General features: G+C 36.6%; 1 protein-coding gene across 8 annotated transcripts in view; it reads right to left on the bottom strand.

The window, feature by feature from the left end:
• Window positions 1-23,182, bottom strand: part of ATG9A (autophagy related 9A) — a 383,311-nt gene that overhangs the window by 227,287 nt on the left and 132,842 nt on the right. The gene's annotated exons all lie outside the window — the stretch shown is intronic.

Here is a 23,182-nt window from a genome sequence, read left to right as displayed (position 1 = left end):
GTTTTGAAGATGCAGGAAAATTAAAAGAATTTTGGGACAAGTGTGAAATGCCTATGAATACCTGAAAGTGAGAATGAGAAATATATAATTGATGTGGTTTTTTTTTCTTTTATTTGATTGATGTATCTTGTATATTTCTTTTAATTAGTTGGGAAATATTTTTACTTTTTGAAAATGTCATGTTCTGTTTGGCACTACTACAGTTTGATTCTGTGGCTAACATTCCATACTGGCCTCGCGGCCATTTAAAGTGTATGAAGATTCTATTTCAGTTTGCTCTAAGAGACTTCTTCCCTACTAAGAATTTATAAATAAAGAACATAAGATTTGATATATCTCCTCATGTTATAAAGGCCTTTGATGTTCATATAAGTGACTTGAAAATACTGTCACAGAGTGCATGATAGTAATGAAGAGGGTCTGCTGATATGGAAGATGGCACTATGCACATTTGTGGAGCTTTTTTGGAAGTGAGCGTGTGGTGAGAGTCGGGTGCATTTCCTTTTGAGAAGCAGGAAATGTGAAGAAGGATTTCTGACGATTGATCTGATTGTAAATTGGATTGCAAGTGGAATCTAGTCTACGGATAAATATCATTTGCATGTGTTGTCTACAAGTTTTACAGTGCAGTGATGTTTGGGAAAGACTCTATAATAAGGAATCGTTAATATGGTAATTGCGGAGCTGAGGAAGAGATCCTGTCAATATTTGGAATATTTCTGCAATATGGAGAGGTATAATTCAGTGTGGTATGTTGAATTATAATCAGAAGTAGAGTCTGTATGATACGGCCTGCTTTCTGGTATATACCATATGTTTATACCTGCTTTTGGATTCATATGTAGGGGGGGGGCGTGGCTTGGACGCGCATTCCGATGGTCGGGTAAACGAATAGCTCCATACTCAAAAGCTATAATTTTGAAATTACTACAAAAAAAAATCAAAATTCAAAAGAAAAATATCTAAATATTGAAAGATAATGACGTCTAGCAAACAGAACAAAAGCGATTTAGGAGCAGGAGGATCCGGTACAGGAAGTAATAAACGATCAAAACCGGAGCCAAGCATCACTCCTTCAAAAGCTCCACTGCCATCAGATGACAACCTCGATGTAATGGAAGAATTAAGACAAATTAAAGAAATTGTTCTGGACAGCAACAAAAAACTACAAAAAGCTATTGAAGATGCAGCAGCATTAACTAAAAGAGTGGAAGTGACAGAAAACAGAATAAACCTAATAGAGGATAACTTTGAACAACTTAATCTGAACGCAAGACAAAACAAAATCATATGGAAAGAGGTAGAAGAAATTAAAAAAGACCTTGAAGACAGCCGGAACCGTGAAAGAAGAAATAATTTAAGAATAATAGGAATACCGGAAGGGGTAGAAAAAAATAATCCTATTACTTTTTTGGAACACTTTCTACCTAAAGTGCTACCATTAAAATTTAAAACACCACTGGAAATCGAAAGGGCACACCGGATACCAACACAAAGGAAAACTTCACAAACTGGACCAAGGACATTAATATTCAAACTACTGAGACATCAACAAGCGCTGAAAATTTGTCAATTAGCTAAAGAAAATAAAAATCTCAAATGTCAAGATTCAAAAATACATATTGTCCCTGATTTTGCGAGGGAAACTGCATTAAAAAGGAAAAAATTTTTAGATATGAGACCACAACTGAAATCTTTAGGGGCTAGATATGGGCTCCTTTATCCAGCAATAATGAAGATCACTATTGCAAATAAAACTCAGAATTTTACAGATCCAACAAAACTACAAGAATTTCTGGACCAATATGAACAACCCATGACATCCTAAACATCTTAATGGAAATCCTAATGAGAAAAATGAGTATGTATAAATCTGTTAATACTTTACTAAAATATTCACCATATAAGAATTGATTTTATTAATAATATGACTTACAGTTAAAATCTAGAACTTTGAAGTGGATTCAAAAAACAACGGACTGAAACTACATGTGCTGCAGCACACACATGGAACTATACAAAACCAACATTCTATGAAGGAAATAAAAGAAATAAAACAAACTTTATAAAAGTACATAAACTTATACTTTTTAAAGGAAAGTTTTATAAACATTTTGAAGAAAATATACTTACAGAAGAAAACGTGGATTAAATGGAGATCCGAATGAAAAATTTACAGAGAAGTAAATATGGTAACTAAATATGGGAGTGGTTATATACAAACAGGAAATGTGATTGATGGACAGGAAAAATCTCCAATCACGCTGCTGGGGAGTTACAAAATACAAAACAAAAAGAGATTGGTCGACAGAGAGAATATCCTGTAAAAGGAAGTGCTTCCGTTTTGATTCTATCTCTTAAAAGTCTCTCTGCAGATTATATTTCAAACTTTAATTAATTCCTACACCCCACCTTCTCCTTATATGTAAGAAACAGTGAATTATATATATCGAGTGATGCTTACTATTGAGGCAGACCGCTTACTCTCTTTAGATAGATTTGGAGAACATAGAGGTGACAGGGGACGTTGTACTTTTGTAAATTAAAAGAGTCCCAGGGAGAAGCGTCACCTTCCACGGACAACCTTTTCACGACGAGCTAAATATGTAAGGATAGGAGTTCAAAAAAACTAATTAATAACTCCTCTCCGATTCTAAAATGTTGCTAAGTTTGTTATGAAAGAGAGGAGATTCAGTATGGAATAACACAGAATAAATCCAAAAAGACTGTGCTGTATGTAAGGTGTAACTGATTTTCTCCTTCTTGAATACTGAACTAGCTTCGAAGTTATTCAGCGCTTTTATTTCTCTGGCACTTTGACTGACGGAATGTCCTCGATACTGACAAAAATAAAATCAATTCCCTAGTCAGGAAACATCTTCATTACTTGCTCTCTTAAGGGAATGATGAATATCTTGGAATATTTAGCAGAAAAAATGAAAAAGGAATACTGAATCCTACAAGGTTGAATTGAATAGGCAACACAAAAACGTTTTTGGGGACAGAAATTGGAGAAAAGAAAAGAATCTAGGAGTCTTACAACTGGGAATTTTACCTAAATCTCTTCCTCACAACACAAATTGGAATAAAGGTTGAAAATAGACTGATTGCAACAAACATACCTATATAAAGACATTTTAAGACACACAGACTCTACTTCATGATCCACATAGTATTATTAAAATAATAATAATATTAGATATCAATATAATGAATGTAAAGTTGATTCTTGATAAATATATGCAAGATTGTAAATCTCATTGATAAATCTTATATAGATTTATCAAAAGATAAGATAATATTTTCTTATATAGATTTAAATATATTAACTTTTTATATAAAATTTATATAAGAAAAATATATATTTGCTAGATATATAGGAAATATATTAGATAAAGGGAGATAAATTATTAGTAGTAAATAAAGAATATTTTAACTTAGCTTGGGGGAGTTATTTTAACCTAACCTCATCTTGCGTACCCAAGTAATCGTATTTAATAAGAGGGGGGAGGGGAGGGAGGGAAATAGGGATAAGGGAGGGAATGGGAAAGAAAGATATAAAGGAGATATAGAAATAATAAAAGGAAATTATAATTTATTAAGTATATTGGGAAAATATATTAATAAAAAACATTATATATCATTATATAGAAAATATATTATAAAAATTATAATTATAAATGTCTCTTAAAATAATATCTTTGAATGTTAATGGTCTAAATCATGTTATAAAAAGGAAAAAAGCATTACTGTTCTTAAAAAGGCAAAATGCAGATATATGTTGCATACAAGAGACCCACCTTTCAAACATTGAATCTAATAAGTTGACAGGTGGTTGGATAAAGCATTGTTTTTATTCACCAGCCATAGGGAAAAAAGCAGGTGTTGCTATTCTAGTGAATAAAAAATGCTCAGCTTTATTTAAATTAAAAGAATCAGATGTTCATGGCAGATGGGTAAAAGTGGAAATATGCATGGGAAATACAACCATGACGTTGTTTAATATATATGCCCCTAATTCAAAACAAAATGAATTTTTTAAGACTCTTCAACAACTGATCTTACCACTGGCTACTTCAAATCTAATAGTAGCTGGGGATTTTAATGCTGTTATGGATCCTTTATTAGACAAAAACCCAAGTAGATATATGAAATCGATGGGACTAGATAATTTGGTACAAACTTGTAATTTGACAGATATATGGCGAATACTTCATTTTAATGGACGGGAATTTTCTTTCTGTTCTCATGTTCATAATTCTTTTTCAAGAATAGATTATATATTTATATCAAAACACCTAGCACATCAAGTAACACAAGCTGCCATTGATCCAATCATATTATCTGATCATGGTGGAGTGTGGATTGAAATTAAAATCACAGATCAAAATACAAATAGACCAATATGGAAATTTGATAATACATTGCTTGCTGATCCAATATTCTGTGAGAATTTTCAAACAAAAATGAAAGATTATTTTCAAATGAATGATAAAGATGAGATCTCTAGGGAAATATTATGGGATGCTTTTAAGGTATCAATAAGAGGACAAATTATTTCTTATTCGGCTTATCTTAATAAACAAAATAGAAAACAATTTTCTAATTTGGAAACAGAAATAAAAATTTTAGAATCAAAATTAATAGAAAAATGGGAATATTCTATACAACAAGAATTATTAAAACTTAAAGTAAAATACAATGAATTCTCATCAAAGATGATAAGAAAAGATTTATTCTCCCAGCAGGCATTGTATTATGGAAACTCAAATAAGTCGGGAAGAATATTGGCAAATTATCTCAAAGCGAAAAAAAAGAAATCAAAAATAATTGCTATAAAAGATGAAAAAGGTGACACATTAACACAAATTGAACCTATCTTAAAACAATTTCTAAAATTTTATAAATCTCTTTATACTTCCGAGACTTATTTAAATAAAGAAAAAGATGGTTTAGAATTTCTGAAAATGTTAGAGGGTCCAAAAGTTCCTGAACATATAAAACGAAGTATGGAAGAGCCAATATCATTAAAAGAATTAGAAACAGCTTTGAAATCCCTTAGAGTTGGATCCGCTCCAGGTGGTGATGGATATACAGTGGAATTTTATAAAACATTTCAAAATTTATTATTACCCTATTTATTAAATCTTTTTCAATATCAACTTAATAAAGGAAGTATAAATGGCACTATAGCAGAATCTTTAATTATTGTTTTACCAAAGCCAAATAAAGATTCCACATTGGTTTCAAACTATAGGCCAATATCTTTAATAAATGTAGATGGAAAAATATTAGCAAAAATACTTGCATTAAGATTGGCTAATGCTCTTCCCCATATTATAGGTATGCCTCAAACAGGATTCGTTGCTCAAAGACATTCATCTCATAATACCAGATTAGCATTCCATATGTTATACTTAACAAAGAAAATGAATGAGCCTACTTTTGCTGTTTCTTTAGATGCAGAAAAGGCCTTTGATAGAATAGAATGGACATTTATGTATCAGGCTATGGAATGGTTTGGTATAAGTCCTGGATTCATACAAATGATACAAACATTATATAGCTCCCCCTCTGCTAGATTATATATAAATAATACATTTTCAGAAAAATTTAATCTACAGAGAGGAGTTAGACAAGGATGTCCCTTGTCTCCTTTACTGTTTGATATAGTTTTAGAACCCTTAATATTAGCAATCCAACAAGTAAAGGAAATACAAGGTATACCTCATTCAGATAGAGAATACAAAATATCAGCTTATGCTGATGATTTATTATTATATTTGAGGAATCCAGAATCCACCATTCCACAATTGCTTGAACTAATTGATAAATTCGGAAAGTTTTCAGGATATAAGATAAATTGGAATAAATCAGAAATACTTCCATTAAATGTACACTGTACAAAAGGTTTATTTAATACATTCTCTTTTGTTTGGAAGGAGGATACTATTAAATATCTTGGAATTTGGATTTCAAAAGATTTAGAAGACACAATGAAAATTAATGAAAAATGTTTATTACAAAAAGTGACAGAGATGTGTGAACAATGGAATCCTTTACATTTATCTTGGTGGGGAAGAGTACAAACAGTTAAAATGATGATCTTACCTGTAGTTTGTTACCAAATGGGAATGATACCAGTTTTCTTTCAAGATTCTTTTTATACAAAGTTAAATAAGGTATTGACAAAATTTATTTGGCTTGGGAAAAATCCCAGAATTGCTTTAGTGACATTACAAAGACCAATTGCGGAGGGAGGGGTAAATTTTCCCAACTTCTATAGGTATCATCAAGCCTATATTTTACGTCAAGGTATGTATTGGATCCTCCCAGAGCCCACTGATAATATTCCAGATTGGTTCTGGCTTGAATGGAGACTCATGTTTCCTTTACGTCTCAGTCATGTAGTTAGTATCAAAATGCCAAGGCTATACAAAGAACATAAAATATTCATGGATACATGGAAAACTTTAAGATATATAAGTAATCTAACTCCTATTCCAATTAGTAAATCAACAACTCAAACGATTTGGTTAAACCCCAAGATCAAAATAGGCGGTTTCAAAATAATCTGGAAAAACTGGATGACAGCAGGTATTCGTATTTTAGATGATATAATAAAAAATGGAAAGTTGCTGGAGTTTTCACAATTGCAACATAAATTTGATCTTAAAAAAACACAATATTTTAAATGGTTGCAATTGAAGCAATCCATTCAGGTAGGGTTCCCTGAATGGAAAAATCTTACTAATTATCACAGTTTGGAATTCCTGTGTTTCCAGATTAATTCAACAGGTCATGAAGCTGCACAGTGGTATAAATTAATATCCGATTATATAAATAAAAAACCAAAAAATGGTCTTAGAGACATTTGGAGCATTGAGATAAAGCACCAAATTAGTGCATCTCAATGGCCACGACTTTGGTCTTGGAGGCTAAAATGTACGGTATCAGCATCTATGAGACAAACTTGGTTTTTTCTTTTACACAGAGCTTTCTGGACCCCTGTTCGATTACAAAAAATAGATAGCTCTAGGTCAAATAGATGCTGGCACTGTCATGTTGAAATTGGGACATTAGATCATCTTTTATTCTATTGTCCATTCATCTTAACATTCTGGAAATCAATCTGGCCCCAAATAAATAGGATGTTAGAAAATCCGGTAGCCTTGACATATGATACCATATTATTTGGAACAACTATGAGAGCAAAAAGTCAAATATCATCAAGTAATAACAAACTTCTTTTTATTTTAACTGGAATAGCAATACAACAAATCACATTCAATTGGAAAAAACATGACAGATTAAATTATACATTCTGGTGGAATTCTGTATGTCATATATACAAAATGGAACTCACTATAGCAACACAAAAAGGACATGTAGATAAATTTCAAAAAATATGGAGACCATTAACTGAATATTGTAAAGAATGATTAATTTTCCCATGTATAGAATTTGATTAGAAGAAAAAGAGATCATATCTCTAAATATTATTTAATATATTAATACTAGATTTATAATATGAAATATGGATAAAATAACATTTAAAAATTTTATTCATATATTACTGAATAGAAGGGAGGGGGGAGGGGATGGGATATTATTATATTAACTAAGAATTATATAAATTTAGTTTTCTGAAATATTAGTATGAATTTATATTACATTACATTACATTAATGACTTCTATTCCGCCTGTACCTTGCAGTTCTAAGCGGATTACAACAAAAAGATAACTGGACATTTCCAGGAATAGGAATACAATTAACGGCGTTGGGCCTAATACATCTAAACGATAGCTGGACGTTTTCAGGAAGAGGAATACAGTTAAAGGCGTTAGGTCTAAATCACATTTTGAAGGGAGGATCCTAAGAAGGGGAGAGAGGGGAGAAGAGTGGGGTTAGGAAATTAGGATAAATTTCTTGAATAGTATGGTTTTGATTTCTTTTCGAAAAGCTTTGAGGTCAGTTGAAGCTGTCAGTAGGTTGGTGATGGAGGGGTCCAATTTAGCTGCATGTGTTGCTAGTAGGTTGTCGTACATCTTTTTGCGCTTAGTTCCTTTATAAGGGGGGTAGGAGAAAGGGGACTGGGTTCTCCTTTGTCTGGAATAGAGGTTCCTACTTAGGCGGTTGTTTAAGTGAGAGGGTGCCGTTCCGTTTAATGTTTTGAATAATATGCAATATAGCTTAAATTGGATGCGGGCTTGTATTGGAAGCCAGTGTGAATCTAGGAAGGCGTTGGTGATGTGGTCAAATTTTCGAAGGGAATAGATCAGTCTGAGGGCAGTGTTCTGGACAGTCTGTAGTTGTTTTATTAGGTAGGTGGGACAAGGAAGGTAGAGGATATTGCAATAGTCCAGTAGACTTAGGACTAGGGATTGAACTATGAGTCTGTATTGTTCTTTGCCGAAGAATTTTCTAATTTTGCGAAGGTTGCGCATGGTAAAGAATGCTTTTTGTGTGATTTTGTTGATTTGCACCTGAAGAGTGCAGCATCTATCTACTGTTACTCCAAGGAGTTTGAGAGTGGTCTGTATAGGATATTTGGTGGTTTTTATTTCTAGTTCAGTTATCGAAGGGGTTTTGTCTTTTTCAAGCAGTAGAAATTTAGTTTTGTCTGGATTGAGCTTCAGTTTGTGTTCTGTCATCCAGTTTTCCACTATTTCTAGGGTTTTTACCAGGTTATCTGTTGTAGTGGGGTCTTGTGAGTCAAAGGGAAGGAGTATGGTTATATCGTCTGCATAGCTGAATGAGGTTACTTCGAGTTTGTCTAATAGGGTACCAAGGGAGGCAATGAAGACATTGAAGAGCATGGGTGAGAGTGGTGAACCTTGAGGTACTCCGCAGGGATTGGTCCAGGTTTCCGATATTAGATCTTTTGTTTTTACTCTGTATGTTCTTGTTTTGAGGAATCCTTGGAACCAGTTGTATACTCCGCCTGAGATCCCTATTGCTTCTAATATCTGAAGAAGAATACTGTGGTCAACCAGGTCAAATGCGGCTGAGAGGTCTAGTTGAATTATCAGCATCCTTCTTCCTTTGCTAAGGTGTTGTCGGGCTGTATCTAGAAGGGAGACTAGCAGTGTCTCAGTGCTGTGGTTGGATCTGAACCCTGATTGAGTTGGGTGGAGTAGGTTGTGGTCTTCAAGGTAGTTGGTGAGGTATTGGGCAACTAGACCTTCTATTAGTTTAACATATAATGGAATAGAGGCTATGGGTCGGTAGTTGGAAGGGGTGTCTATTGGTCCTTTGTGGTCTTTCAGTATTGGAGTGATTATGATTTCTCCTAGGTCTTGTGGGAATTGGCCTTCCGTGAGTGTTGTTTGGATCCATTTCAATAGGCAAGCTCTAAATTTGGGGGAGGCATTTGTTAGTAAATATGAGGGGCAATTATTCAGGTCGCATGACGCTCGACTATATTTATTGTAGAGTTGGTTAAAGTCCCACCATTGCACCTTTTTAAAGTTGGACCAGTGTCTGTCGGCTGCAGTGGCTTCATCAGTTGTGGGGTTTATTATGATCTCTTCTAGGAGGGTCGGTGAATTGGAGAAGGAGGCTCTGATGGTAGCGATCTTGTTCTTGAAGTGGTCTGCCAGTTGGGTGGCCGTTGGAGGTTGGGTTCCTTGAGTGGCTAGGAATGGCTGAGTGTCTGTGAGGTTCTTCACAAGTTGGAAGAGTTTCTTTGTGTCTATGGGTTCTGTGCCGATTAGTTTGGAGTAGTAAGCTCTTCGTTTTTCTTTAAGTTTGGCTTTGTATTGTTTTATTAGGTTTCTCCAAGCTACTTTGGTTAGTTCTTGGTTCTTTTTTTGCCATACTCTTTCGAGTTGTCTGCAGTGTCTTTTTAGTTGAAGAAGTTCTGTGTCGAACCATTTGTCAGAGGATCTGCAAAGTTTGTGTTTTGTCTTTTCTGGGGCTAGTCTATTCAGGGTTGTTTCGCTCAGGGAGCGCCACTGGCGAATGAATACATTGTGGTCTATGGAGGCGATTGCGGGGTCTACTGTGGTCCAGAATGTAGAGGGGTCGATTTTTGGTCGGGTTTTGAAGGTGGTTTTGTGGGTTGATGTAACATATGAAAATGAATAAAGATTTCTCATTCAATATTGATAGGGAGGGAGAGAGGGAGGGGAGATTATTATATTCAATAATAATTATATTAATTTAGATTTCTTACATAATATTATAACTTTATAAAATATTGATTTTCTAAAGAAATTTTAAATTTGATATTAATCTGTAAGTTAATCAAGTGTGATTATTCAAGTTTATAATGAATTTATTTGAAACACTTGTAACATAAGAAAATGAATAAAGATTTATAAAACAGTAAAAACAGGATTCATATGTAAGTCAGTCGGTCTTTGGCAGAAGAAAGAAAGTTAAAATACGAGTCTACTTCAGGATGCGTTTGAAATATGAAAATTTTTCCTGAAGAATCTTCAGATTTATGATATTAGCAAAACTGGTTATTGTGAAAACTAATATGGAATATCCTGGAGTGCTGCGTTCTGAAGGAGTTCAATGGATCTGATATTTTTATGTCATCATATGATTGATTTGGCTGATTAAATTAAGATATAGTTCAGTTTGTATGTTTTAGATGAACCAATACTTTTAAATATCTTTTACCTTAGAGCATTGTTAGAGAATGACACGGTGGCGGTTTACCCGCGGCCACCGCATTTTAGCCGCGGGTCACCACCGAAAACGGGGAAGAAAACTAGCAGTCGCTGCGGCGACGGGGACAAGGCCATTCACCTCCCGCGGGGCGGTGAATGGGTCTTGTCCCCGCAGTGAGGCATGAAGGATCGCGCGGTCCCCGCAGCTCACACCCGCCTGCCCAATCGATTCTAGTGTTTAGCCAGCTCTCTCCCTTCTCCTCACCTTAGTTTGTAGATTTTCTTTTTCGGCGACCCGCACGCTATCAAAGAGCCGCTGCTGCTCAGTTTCGATCTTCTGCTCTGACGCAACCGGAAACAGGAAGTTGCAGCAGAGCAGAAGATTGAACACTGAGAAGCCGCGCGTGTGCGGCTCTTTGGGAAAGCGTGCAGGTCGCTGAAAAAGAAAGCCTGCAAATTAAGGTGAGGAGAAGGGAGAGAGCTGGCTAAACACTAGGATCGATTGGGCAGGCGGGTGGGGGCTGCGAGGACCGTGCGATCACCCGTGTTCCCGGCTCAGACTGTAAGGAGGGAGTGAAAGGGAAAAGGATTCTGGGCCAAGGTGATGAAAACGGAAAGAAAAACCCACGGCAGGAAAGAAAGGGAAGGACAGGCAGGTGAGCCAGATGCTAGAAGCAGGGGGGGGGGAAGATAGAGGGAAAAAAGCTAGATGGGGTTGAAAAGAAGAGACACACTGGTATGGAAGAGGAAGATAGGGGAAATCTGGACACAGGAAGGTAACAGAAAGAGGGGAAATTATGTGCATGGGGCATAGGGACAGAGACAAAAAGGGGACATGCCATGGGGATGGTATATGGACACAGGGGGGGGCAATGGCAGATACATAGGGGAGATATTAGAAAAGTATATAAAATCGTACCCGTTTGAGGTTTTTATGTATGCAGCGGTGACGGTGACGGGGCGGTGAATGGGGTTGCAGTGGCGGTGACGGGGCGGTGAATGGGGTGGCAGTGGCGGTGACGGGGCGGTGAAGGGAATGGCGGTGACGGGGCGGTGCAGAGGATGGTGAGACGGAGACGGGGCGGTGACGGGGACCAATTTTTTCACCGTGTCATTCTCTAAGCATTGTCTTAATTGAGTGACATATGTATGTTTATTATAATTGTGCTCTAAGCTTATGTCTTTAATAGGTGGGTAAAATAGTTTTTATTTTTGGGTTATGTTCTGATACTGGGATTTATTGTGTTCTATCATTTAAAAGGTAATAAAGATGGGTGGGTGCAGGATGCTATAAAGATTAAATTGACTTCTTTTGTAAATTTTTTGGATTTATTTTTGTTAAGTATAAAGGGGGGCTGGAATGATATATTTGGTAATATTGTGGTAATTTTGTTTTCTTTGTTTGATTGTGGGAGTTTGTTCTTCTATATAGAAGAATAATGGGGAAAAAAGGTATATAATTATAGATACATATAATTATACTAAAGATATAATTATAAGAAGAAAGTAGGAGGGTTGGGAAAATAGATTTAATGATTTTCTTCTTGTTATCTGACTTTCTTTATGTTATTGAAAGGTTTATGTAAATCAGCAGAATTGTTTGGGTTTTAGTATGCAGGGAGTTTTTTCTTTTACTTAGTCTGTATGTGCGTTTCGAAGTTTGCATTTATGTTACGGGTGGGTGGGGAGGGAAGATGGGGTATGGTGAGGGTTTGGAGGGTTGGTTGGGGGAGGATAATTTAGATTATTGGTTTAAGGAAAAGGAACATAGAATGCTATTGGAGTGGATATTTATAGATATTATATTTCATCTTTATAATGGATTTTAAAATCTTTTCACTAAATGTTAATGGCCTAAATCATTCGATTAAAAGGAAAAAAGCACTGTTATATCTTAAACAGCAGAATGCGGATGTTTGTTTTCTGCATGAGACACACCTATCTGAAGCAGAATCTATGAAGTTGTCTGGTAATTGGGTGAAACATTGTTTTTATGCACCTGCGAGAAGGAAGAAAGCTGGAGTAGCAATTTTAATTAATAAAAAATGTTCTGCGGTATTTAATATGATTGATGCAGATCCTCTAGGCAGGTGGTTGCATATTGACATGAGCATGGGCAATACTACTGTATCGCTTTTTAATGTATATGCCCCTAATTCGAATCAAATTGAGTTCTTTAAATCTCTAGAACAATTAGTTTTACCACTGGCTACTACTAATTTAGTGGTAGCAGGGGATTTCAATGCTGTTATAGATCCTTTAATGGATAAAAATCCTAGTAGAATTGTGAAATCTCTAGGGCTAGACAATTTTGTACAAAATCAATAAAAGTTTGTTATTACACATTGATATCTGACTCTTTTTTCTCATAGACATACCAAAAAGTACAGTATCATAAGATAATGCTACATGGTTTTCCAATAAACAATTTACTTGATCCCAGATTGAGTTCCAAAAGGCTAAGATATGGGGACAATAGAACAAAAGATGATCTAAAGTCCCCATATCCAGATTACAATGCCAGCATCTATTAGACAAAGAACTATTTAACTTTTGCAATCTAACTGGGGTCTAAAAAGCTCTATGTAACAAAAAAAAACCAAGTTTGTTTCATAGACGCTGACATTGTACATCTCATTCTCCAAGACCAAATTGGTGGCCATTGAGATGCTGAAATATCATGCTTAATCTCAATGCTCCAAATATCCCTAAGAGTATTTTTAGTCTTTTTTTTAAACCAAATCACTAATAGTTTTATACCAGTGTGCGGCCTGATGTCCCAGAAAATCCGCCTGGAAACATAAAAATTCTATGCTAGGTTGAGTATTCAAATTTTTACACGCGAATGGTCGGGTGAGGAAGGAGCTCCCGGTACAAACAGACATTTTATTAAATAAAATATCGGAAAAGTAGAAAGTTTTGATTTTTTTTTAAATTAAGAAGTCAGAATGGCCTCCGGGAAACAAACTAAAAATGACGCGGCAATAACAAACGCTGGAAGTGTGAAGCGATCAAAACCGGAGCCGGTGACACCGTCAAAAACTCCGTTGCCGAAGGATAGCAAATGGGAAGAGGAAATGTTTAAAGAAATTAAAGCCATAAAAGAAATTGTCTTGTCAAACTCAAAAAAGCTAAACGAGTTACAGGATGAAGTATCCACATTAAACAGAAGAACGGAGATCTTAGAAAATAAAGTTAACCCACTGGAAAAGAATGTTGAAGGGTTTGAATTTCTAAAGAAGAAACTTAAGGAGGATGGAGAGAAAATTGATTTGCTTACCAGAGAGCTGGAGGACTGCTAGAACAGGATGAGAAGGTCGAATTTGAGAGTGATAGGGATACCGGAAGGGATGGAGAAAGGGAACATGATATCATTTTTAGAAAATTTCATCATAAAAGTCCTGCCTTTTAAAGCAAAACACCCTATTGAAATTGAAAGGGCGCATAGAGTCCCAACCAGAAGACCTGACAAATTTATTGGACCTAGACCTATAATTTTTAAAGTATTAAGATTTCAGCATGCCATAGAAATCATTAGATTAGCAAAAGAAAATCAAAATCTGAGGTGTCAAGATGCCAAGATTAACATAGTCCTAGATTTTGCTAAATCCACAGCACAGAGGAGAAAGCAGTTTTTAGATTTACGTCTGTCACTCAGAGAAATTGGAGCTAAATATGGGTTGTTGTATCCAGCAGTTATGAAAGTTACAGTGGACAATAAAACATTCAGCTTTGATAACCCTGAGAAGCTTAAGGAATTTTTAAATCAAAGAGAGCAACCTATGAATGAATGAAACTGAGCGGTTTGTGCAGATGTTTTAAATATGTATTTATTTTATTAGTATATATGCTATATAAGAATTGATTTGGATTTCTAAATTTAATATTGCTCCGCCCCTCCCCCGCATCGCCAGAGTCTCCGGGAGACTTAAAAAAGAACTCCCCAACAGCGTGAAGCCTTTCTGCTGCACAAGCAAACAGGAGAGGAGAGGAGCGTGGGAGCCCTTGCTCCGCCCCTCCCCCGCATCGCCAGAGTCTCCGGGAGACTTAAAAAAGAACTCCCCAACAGCGTGCAGCCTTTCTGCTGCACAAGCAAACAGGAGAGGAGAGGAGCGTGGGAGCCCTTGCTCCGCCCCTCCCCCGCATCGCCAGAGTCTCCGGGAGACTTAAAAAAGAACTCCCCAACAGCGTGAAGCCTTTCTGCTGCACAAGCAAACAGGAGAGGAGAGGAGCGTGGGAGCCCTTGCTCCGCCCCTCCCCCGCATCGCCAGAGTCTCCGGGAGACTTAAAAAAGAACTCCCCAACAGCGTGAAGCCTTTCTGCTGCACAAGCAAACAGGAGAGGAGAGGAGCGTGGGAGCCCTTGCTCCGCCCCTCCCCCGCATCGCCAGAGTCTCCGGGAGACTTAAAAAAGAACTCCCCAACAGCGTGCAGCCTTTCTGCTGCACAAGCAAACAGGAGAGGAGAGGAGCGTGGGAGCCCTTGCTCCGCCCCTCCCCCGCATCGCCAGAGTCTCCGGGAGACTTAAAAAAGAACTCCCCAACAGCGTGCAGCCTTTCTGCTGCACAAGCAAACAGGAGAGGAGAGGAGCGTGGGAGCCCTTGCTCCGTCCCTCCCCCGCATCGCCAGAGTCTCCGGGAGACTTAAAAAAGAACTCCCCAACAGCGTGCAGCCTTTCTGCTGCACAAGCAAACAGGAGAGGAGAAGAGCGTGTCCCGATCCAGCAGGGACTCAAAGGGAGAACCATTCCTTCTACCTAACACTCCGAACCAGACATCAAAAATGAAGCTCTCCTTACATACACACACACTAGCCACCCTTTTGATAATCCTCCTCATTTCTAGTTGGAAAGCAGCAGCAAACAACTTACCCACCGCAACCACATCCTCCAGTACAACCAACTTCCAACATCCCAACAGAAGAATAATCACATCAAGAAACTCGAACCACCACGCCAGCACTCAACACTCCATCACTGTTACCTGGAGAAGAAGACCAACACTTCCGAAAACAAAATCTCATCCATCTCCCACAACACTCATATACCCGGAAACAACACACATTCCCCAGACTGACACGACCTCCCTTACATGTGCCTATGTCAACATCAGAGCTCTAGGACCCAAAACAGAAAACATAAAAAATTGGATAAAAACAGAAAAACTTGACTGCCTGTTCCTCACTGAAACCTGGTTAACCTCAGACACAGACCCAAGAATAAAAGAAGTATGCCCGCCGGGATACAAAATAACAGTAACCTGCAGAGAAAAAAAAAGAGGAGGAGGACTAGCAATAATAATCAAGAATTCCCTAACTCTAAACATACTTGAAAAAACATCCACCCCGCAAATGGATCTCCTAGCGTGTCATCTCACAAACCCAACACTAAAAAACTCACTAAACTGCTTGCTCTGCTACATAACACCAGGAAACTGGACCACAGTGAGACATGAATTTGAAAACTTCATCTACCAAAACTCATTAACAGCAGAATATAACCTCATCCTAGGAGACCTAAACCTACACCTAGAAGACACAACCTCCACACCAGCAAATAACTGTCTATCCTTCCTCAAAGCCTTATCCTTCCAGATCCTAAACCCACAAACCACCCATGAAAAAGGTCATCAACTGGACATTGCTGCATTCATGACTCACCAACCATCCAATCCAGCAATCCAAACTCCTAACGGAACATGGTCCCCATCCCTATGGTCAGACCACTACACATACAACTTCAACATCAACTGGACCATGACCAAACACACACCCCACTCAAAAAAAACCACATATACCACACGCAAACATATCGACCCAACCATTTTTTGGTCAAATGTAGACGAAACTTTACAAGACTACGACCCAAAAAACTTCATCTCCCACTGGAAAAATGTGTCCACCAACATCCTTGATGATCTGGCCCCCCTACAAACCAAAACCAGAACCAGCAGGAAATCAGACCAATGGTTTGATAATGAATTACTCCAACTCAAAAGACAGTGTAGAAGATTAGAAAGAAAATGGAGAAAAAAGAACCAAGATCAAACAAAAACCGAATGGAAAAAAATCAACAAACAATACAAAAATCAACTAAGGGATAAGAGGAAAAGCTACTACACTAACCTCATAGGCACGGAAACCCAAGACTCCAAAAAAATATTCCAAATCCTGAAAGAATTAACAGACACCAAACCATACACAACCACCACGAACACTCCTCCACCATCACCCACCCTCTTAGCAGAACACTTCAAGAACAAAATTACCAACACCAGAGCCACTCTCATCCTTAACCCATCCCATCAAAACCCAATCACAATCCACCCTCCAGGAAAAGAGGCAACTGCAGCAGACAGAATTTGGACTCAATTCCCCAACATACAATGGTCAGAATTCAACAAATTCTACAAAAAATACAGCCATGCCTCCTGTGACCTCAACCATTGCCCCTCATATCTCCTTACCACCTCTAGTGTAAAATTCCGCACCACAATTCTTCAATGGATTCAATTCACGCTCACAGAAGGCACATTCCCTGCTGACCTCAGCGAAATCGTCATCACCCCAATCCAAAAAGACCCAAAAGCACCACAAAACCACCCATCTAACTTTAGACCTATAGCCTCAATTCCGCTATATGTCAAAATTATAGAAGGCCTAGTAGCCAAACTCCTCACCAATTACATAGATGACCACAACCTACTCCACCCCATGCAATCAGGCTTCAGAACAAACTTCAGTACAGAGACACTACTAGGCTCCCTTATGGATACCGTCAGACAACACCTTAGTACAGGGAAAAAAATGCTTCTCATACAACTGGACTTAACTGCGGCATTCGACTTAGTGGATCACAACATCCTTCTACAGATCTTAGACGCAATAGGCATCTCAGATAAAGTATACTCTTGGTTTGAAGGATTCCTAAAACTCAGAACCTACAGCGTAAAATCAAACAAAGAAAAGTCAGAATCCTGGTCAAACCCCTGCGGCGTACCACAAGGATCTCCACTATCCCCCACCCTCTTCAATCTCTACACTGCTTCTCTAGGAACGCATCTAGACAATATGGGCATAACCACCTATAGTTATGCTGATGACATCACCATCCTCATCCCATACGATCACTCTAAACCTAACATGACAGACAAACTTCACCAAACACTTGAAACAGTCACAACCTGGATGAAAAATCACAAACTTAAACTCAACCAAGACAAAACCAAATTCATCCTTCTCGAAAATGACAAGATCCAAACCACAACCAACTTAGACATAAACGCAATCAAATATCCCATCCAAACCACCATAAAACTACTTGGCATGACCATAGACAGATGCTGCACTATGCAACCGCAAATAAATAAAACAATTCAGAAATCATTCGCAATCATGAGAAATCTGAGACAAGTCCGAAAATTCTTTGAAAGAACACAATTCCAACTTATAGTACAATCCCTAATACTAGGGATACTGGACTACTGCAACATCCTATTCCTTCCTTGCTCTGCAACTACGATTAGACAACTCCAAACAATCCAAAATACAGCTTTGAGACTCATCTACTCATTGAAAAAACATGACCACATCACTGAAGCCTTCATCAACTCACATTGGCTTCCAATCCAAGAAAGAATCCAATTCAAATTCTACTGCATATTATTCAAAACCCTACACGGAGACAGTCCATCATACTTGAACAATCGCCTCATCCAAGCACCCACTACAAGACAAAGAAAAACGCACGCCCCATTTATACCCCCCCCAATCAAGGAAGTAAAAAGAACAAAACTACACGATGGCCTCCTAGCCACCCAAGCCGCAAGGCTGGACAACCAGATCTCCAACCTCTTGATGACCACCCCAGACTATAGGACGTTCAGAAAAGAAATAAAAACCACACTTTTCAAGAAATTCCTGAAGCAGCAATAACATCACGACCGTTTAGTAACTCTAAAACTGACACTTGATCTACCCACTACTGCACTAATAATAACAAAAGAACTTCCACTATGACCACCTATTAACTCTTTTACAAACCACCTCACCCTCAACAACCTGCTAAATGTTTATAAGACCTACAACTTACCTCTCTAGCTAATCATTGTAACTCTGTTTTTTTTTAAACTAACCTTTTGTAATCCGCCTTGAACCGCAAGGTAATGGCGGAATAGAAATCCCTAATGTAATGTAATGTAATGTAATATGTAACGGTAAAGGAATCTTTCCAGTTTAAAGTGAGGATTTGAATTGCATTCTGAGTTCTATAAGCACTACAAATGCCTGGGGTAACCTATTGTACTGAACATTCCTCTTTGGAAGATATACAGCATGCAAAATAATCTTATCTGCCTTTGCTTATTGCAGTAAGATATAATAAAGGTATGTTTTCTCTCTTGGACTGCCTAGTCAAGTACTGCAGAAGTACTTTCTAATTATCAGGTACATGAAGCATGCAGTGTACATTTTAATATGTAATATGCTGGGCTATAAGGTGTGCCTTTTAAAATAAATTGATAGTTTTAAGAGTAGGTCCTGTGTACCAGATATCATCTTTTGGACTTTTTTAAGTTTCAAAGAGGAACTTGATGATACCAGCCTTTTCACAACAGCTGATCTTATAGAATATGAAGGATGATTCTGAATATGAGTACGAGACTGTGAATAATTCTACATGGGGATATAACATGACTTTGGTGGAACATTATGCACACTACGTCGCCAAGCTGTGTGATTGCTTGCATATTGGAGTGCATAGGGGATATGCCATCCCTTCTAAAACCCTGGAATTGAGGAGTTCACCTTTCTGTTCAAGAAAGAAGGAGACTGATTTCCAGATGCGCTTCGGGATCTAATCAAAGTTGAAGAAGTTGATGGTGAGGTGAGCTGAAAACGTTTGCTCAGTAAATGCAGCAGTATCAAATTTGGATTTCTTAGGAACATTTGTTCATTGATTTGACTCTTCAGCGTAGACATCATTTTCAGACTGAACGATGGTTCTTGTACACAGGAAGGCCATATATAATTGATAGGCATATGACATGGGTATTGCATATTAGGAGAGGATATGCATTCCTTATGTTTTATTGTTCATCCCTTATGGCTCCCGAAATTGCAATTTAATTATATTATGCGAAATATGACTAAGACGATGGAAGAAAAGAGAAGAAAGAGGAAGAGGAATATTGAGTTTTATGATTCCACTTCTGTTTATAACTATGAATCCCTGATGAAGTGGATAAATAAAATTGTGCGCAAGGAATAGACTTATTAGGAACTTTCAATGTAGAATTTTCTTTCAAAGAGGAATTTACCCTTGGTCTAATTGTTGAACTCATTCTGCATAAGAATTAATCTTTCAATATATATATATATATATATATATATATATCTTAATTTTGAATTTACTTTTCATTGAATTAATTGATAAGTATAGAGTGTATTTTCTTTAGGGAATATTTAATTCTAATAAGAATTAAATTAATATGATATTAGTTATGGAAATTTTATTAATTAACATCTGTACACTTTTTAAAGGGGGTGGTAAATGAGTATATATGAACAGAAGCTATTTGATATCATTATTAATAATTTATAGATTTACAATTTGTCTCCTTTTTATATATTCAAATAATATGTTAGAGGATATTAAGAATATTAATTTATTGATTATTTAAGCAAGATAGTTTTATTATTATCTTTATATTAGATCAATTAGATCTATATAGATTGGGAATTTGGTCATTAAGGTTTTTGATGGGAATTTAAGAATTGGATTATAACAATAACAAGAGAATTATATAACATGATTAATGTATTATAATATTGTGTTAATATTGTGGTCTGTTGGGGAATTTCTGGACTCATCTGAACTTATATGTGTGGTTCCAAGTTATTTATGTCATTATTTAGGGGGGAATGGGTGGGATGGGGATTAATAAGGGGAAGGATGATAATGGGGGAAGTGTTCTGTTCTAAAGAAGAGGGTTTTGAAAATGGCATCTAATCTTGACTTATTTTATTATTTATTCTTTACATTTGAGAAGAGATTTTTGATAATTATTAGATATAATGGAGACTAAAATTTTTTCCCTTAACGTTAATGGTCTCAATCATCCAGTAAAAAGAAAAAAATGCTTACTTTCTTGAAAAAAACAGAAAGCTGATATATATTTTATCCAAGAGACGCATCTTTCAGATGTCGAATCAAAAAGACTCGAAGGGGAGTGGGTAAAGCACTGTTTTTTCGCCCCTGCAGTTAGGAAAAAAGCGGGGGTTGCTATTTTAATAAGTAATAAATGTTCAGCTTCATTTAAAATGTTGGAGTTTGATCCCTTAGGAAGATGGATTAAGGTGGAAATGAGAATGGGAAATAATACCTTGACTTTGATTAATGTATACGCCCCTAATTCGAACCAAAATGATTATAGAAACATAGAAACATAGAAATAGACGGCAGATAAGGGCCCACGGCCCATCTAGTCTGCCCACCTTAATGTCCCTCCCCTACCTTTGCCCTGTGAATAGATCCCATGTGCCGATCCCATTTGGCCTTAAAATCAGGCACGCTGCTGGCCTCAATCACCTGTAGTGGAAGACTATTCCAGCGATCAACCACTCTTTCAGTGAAAAAGAATTTCCTGGTGTCACCTCGTAGTTTCCCGCCCCTGATTTTCAACGGATGCCCTCTTGTTGTCGTGGGACCCTTGAAAAAGAAGATATCTTCCTCCGCCTCGATGCGGCCCGTAAGATATTTGAACGTCTCGATCATGTCCCCCCTCTCTCTGCGCTCCTCGAGCGAGTATAGCTGTAATTTGTCAATTTGTAAAGATTATTTCAAATCTTTACAACAATTAATACTCCCACTGGCTACTTCTAATTTAGTTGTAGCTGGAGATTTCAATGCTGTAATGGATCCTTTTATGGATAAAAAACCAAGTAAAAATATAAAATCTTTAGGGTTAGAAAATCTGGTAAATTCTTGTGATTTAAAGGATATATGGCGAATTCTTCATTTTAATGATCAGGAATTTTCTTTTTTTTCACAAGTTCATAAATCTTTTTCAAGAATTGATTATGTTTTAGTTTCAAATTCATTGGTAAAACAGGTAATACAAGCTTCCATTGATCCAATTATTCTGTCAGATCATGGTGGGGTTTGGATTAAATGTAGTTTAGATAAACAGGAAATAAATAGATCAATTTGGAGATTTGATAATACACTGATTGCAGATTCAGTTTTTCTTGAAGAATTTAAGGCGAAGATAATTGAATTTTTCCAAATTAATAATACAGTGGATATTAATACTGAAATTTTGTGGGATGCTTTTAAAGCTACTATGAGAGGTCATATTATCTCTTATTCGGCACATACTAGAAAACAATTGGTTAAACAATTTACTGATCTAGAAAAAGAAATTAAATTTTTGGAATCCAAATTAGTTGGTAATTGGCAGAAAGATACTTTACAAGAGCTCTTAAAAATTAAAGGGAAATATAATGAGATTTCTTCAAGATTGGCGAGGAAAGATTTGTTTTCCCAGCAAACTTTGTATTATGGAAGTTCCAATAAGGCGGGAAGATTACTTGCAAATTATCTTAAAGCAAAAAAAAGAAAAGTAAAAATAATAGCAATTAAAGATGTTAATGGAAATATGCATACTCAGATTAATGATATTTTAAATCAATTTCTTAATTTTTATAAAAATTTGTATTCTTCCGAGTCTTATGCTAATAAACTTCAAAGTGGTGTGGAATTTTTAAATTTATTAGTGGGTCCAAAACTTCCTGATCATATAAAAAGAAGATTAGATGAGCCTATATCATTAAAGGAAGTAGAAACTGCATTGAAGTCTCTTAGAGTTGGATCTGCTCCAGTTGGGGATGGTTTTACAGTGGAATTTTATAAAACATTTCAAAATTCGTTACTCCCCCATTTATTAAATTTATATCAATTTCAACTAAATAAAGGTTGTATTACAGGTACTATAGCAGAGTCTTTAACTATTGTTTTACCTAAGCCAAATAGAGATCCTACTTTGGTATCAAACTATAGGCCGATATCTTTAATTAATGTGGATGGAAAGTTATTGGCTAAAACTTTGGCTATGAGATTAGCTAAGGCTCTCCCTTTTATAATTGATGTACACCAAACTGGATTCATTGCGAATAGACATTCTTCTAGTAACACTAGATTGACATTCCACACTTTAAATTTAACTAAAAATATGAATGAACCGGCTTTTGCCATATCTTTAGATGCAGAAAAAGCATTTGACAGAGTGGAATGGGATTTCATGTATCAAGCTTTGGAATGGTTTGGTATGGGTTCAGGATTTATTCAAATGATTCAGACTTTGTATAGCTCCCCTATGACAAGACTATATATCAATAATAAAATGTCAGATCGTTTTCAATTACATAGGGGAGTTAGACAGGGTTGTCCACTATCTCCTTTGCTTTTTGATATAGTTTTAGAACCCTTTTGTTAGCTATTAATCAAGCAAAGGGGATACAGGGTATTCCTCGTAATGATTGGGAATATATGTTTTCTGCTTAT

Source organism: Geotrypetes seraphini, chromosome 5 (genome assembly GCF_902459505.1).
Source record: "Geotrypetes seraphini chromosome 5, aGeoSer1.1, whole genome shotgun sequence".
Classification (NCBI taxonomy): domain Eukaryota; kingdom Metazoa; phylum Chordata; class Amphibia; order Gymnophiona; family Dermophiidae; genus Geotrypetes; species Geotrypetes seraphini.
The sequence above is the reverse complement of the archived record's forward strand: the minus strand, read 5'-3'. Positions and strand labels throughout refer to the sequence as shown.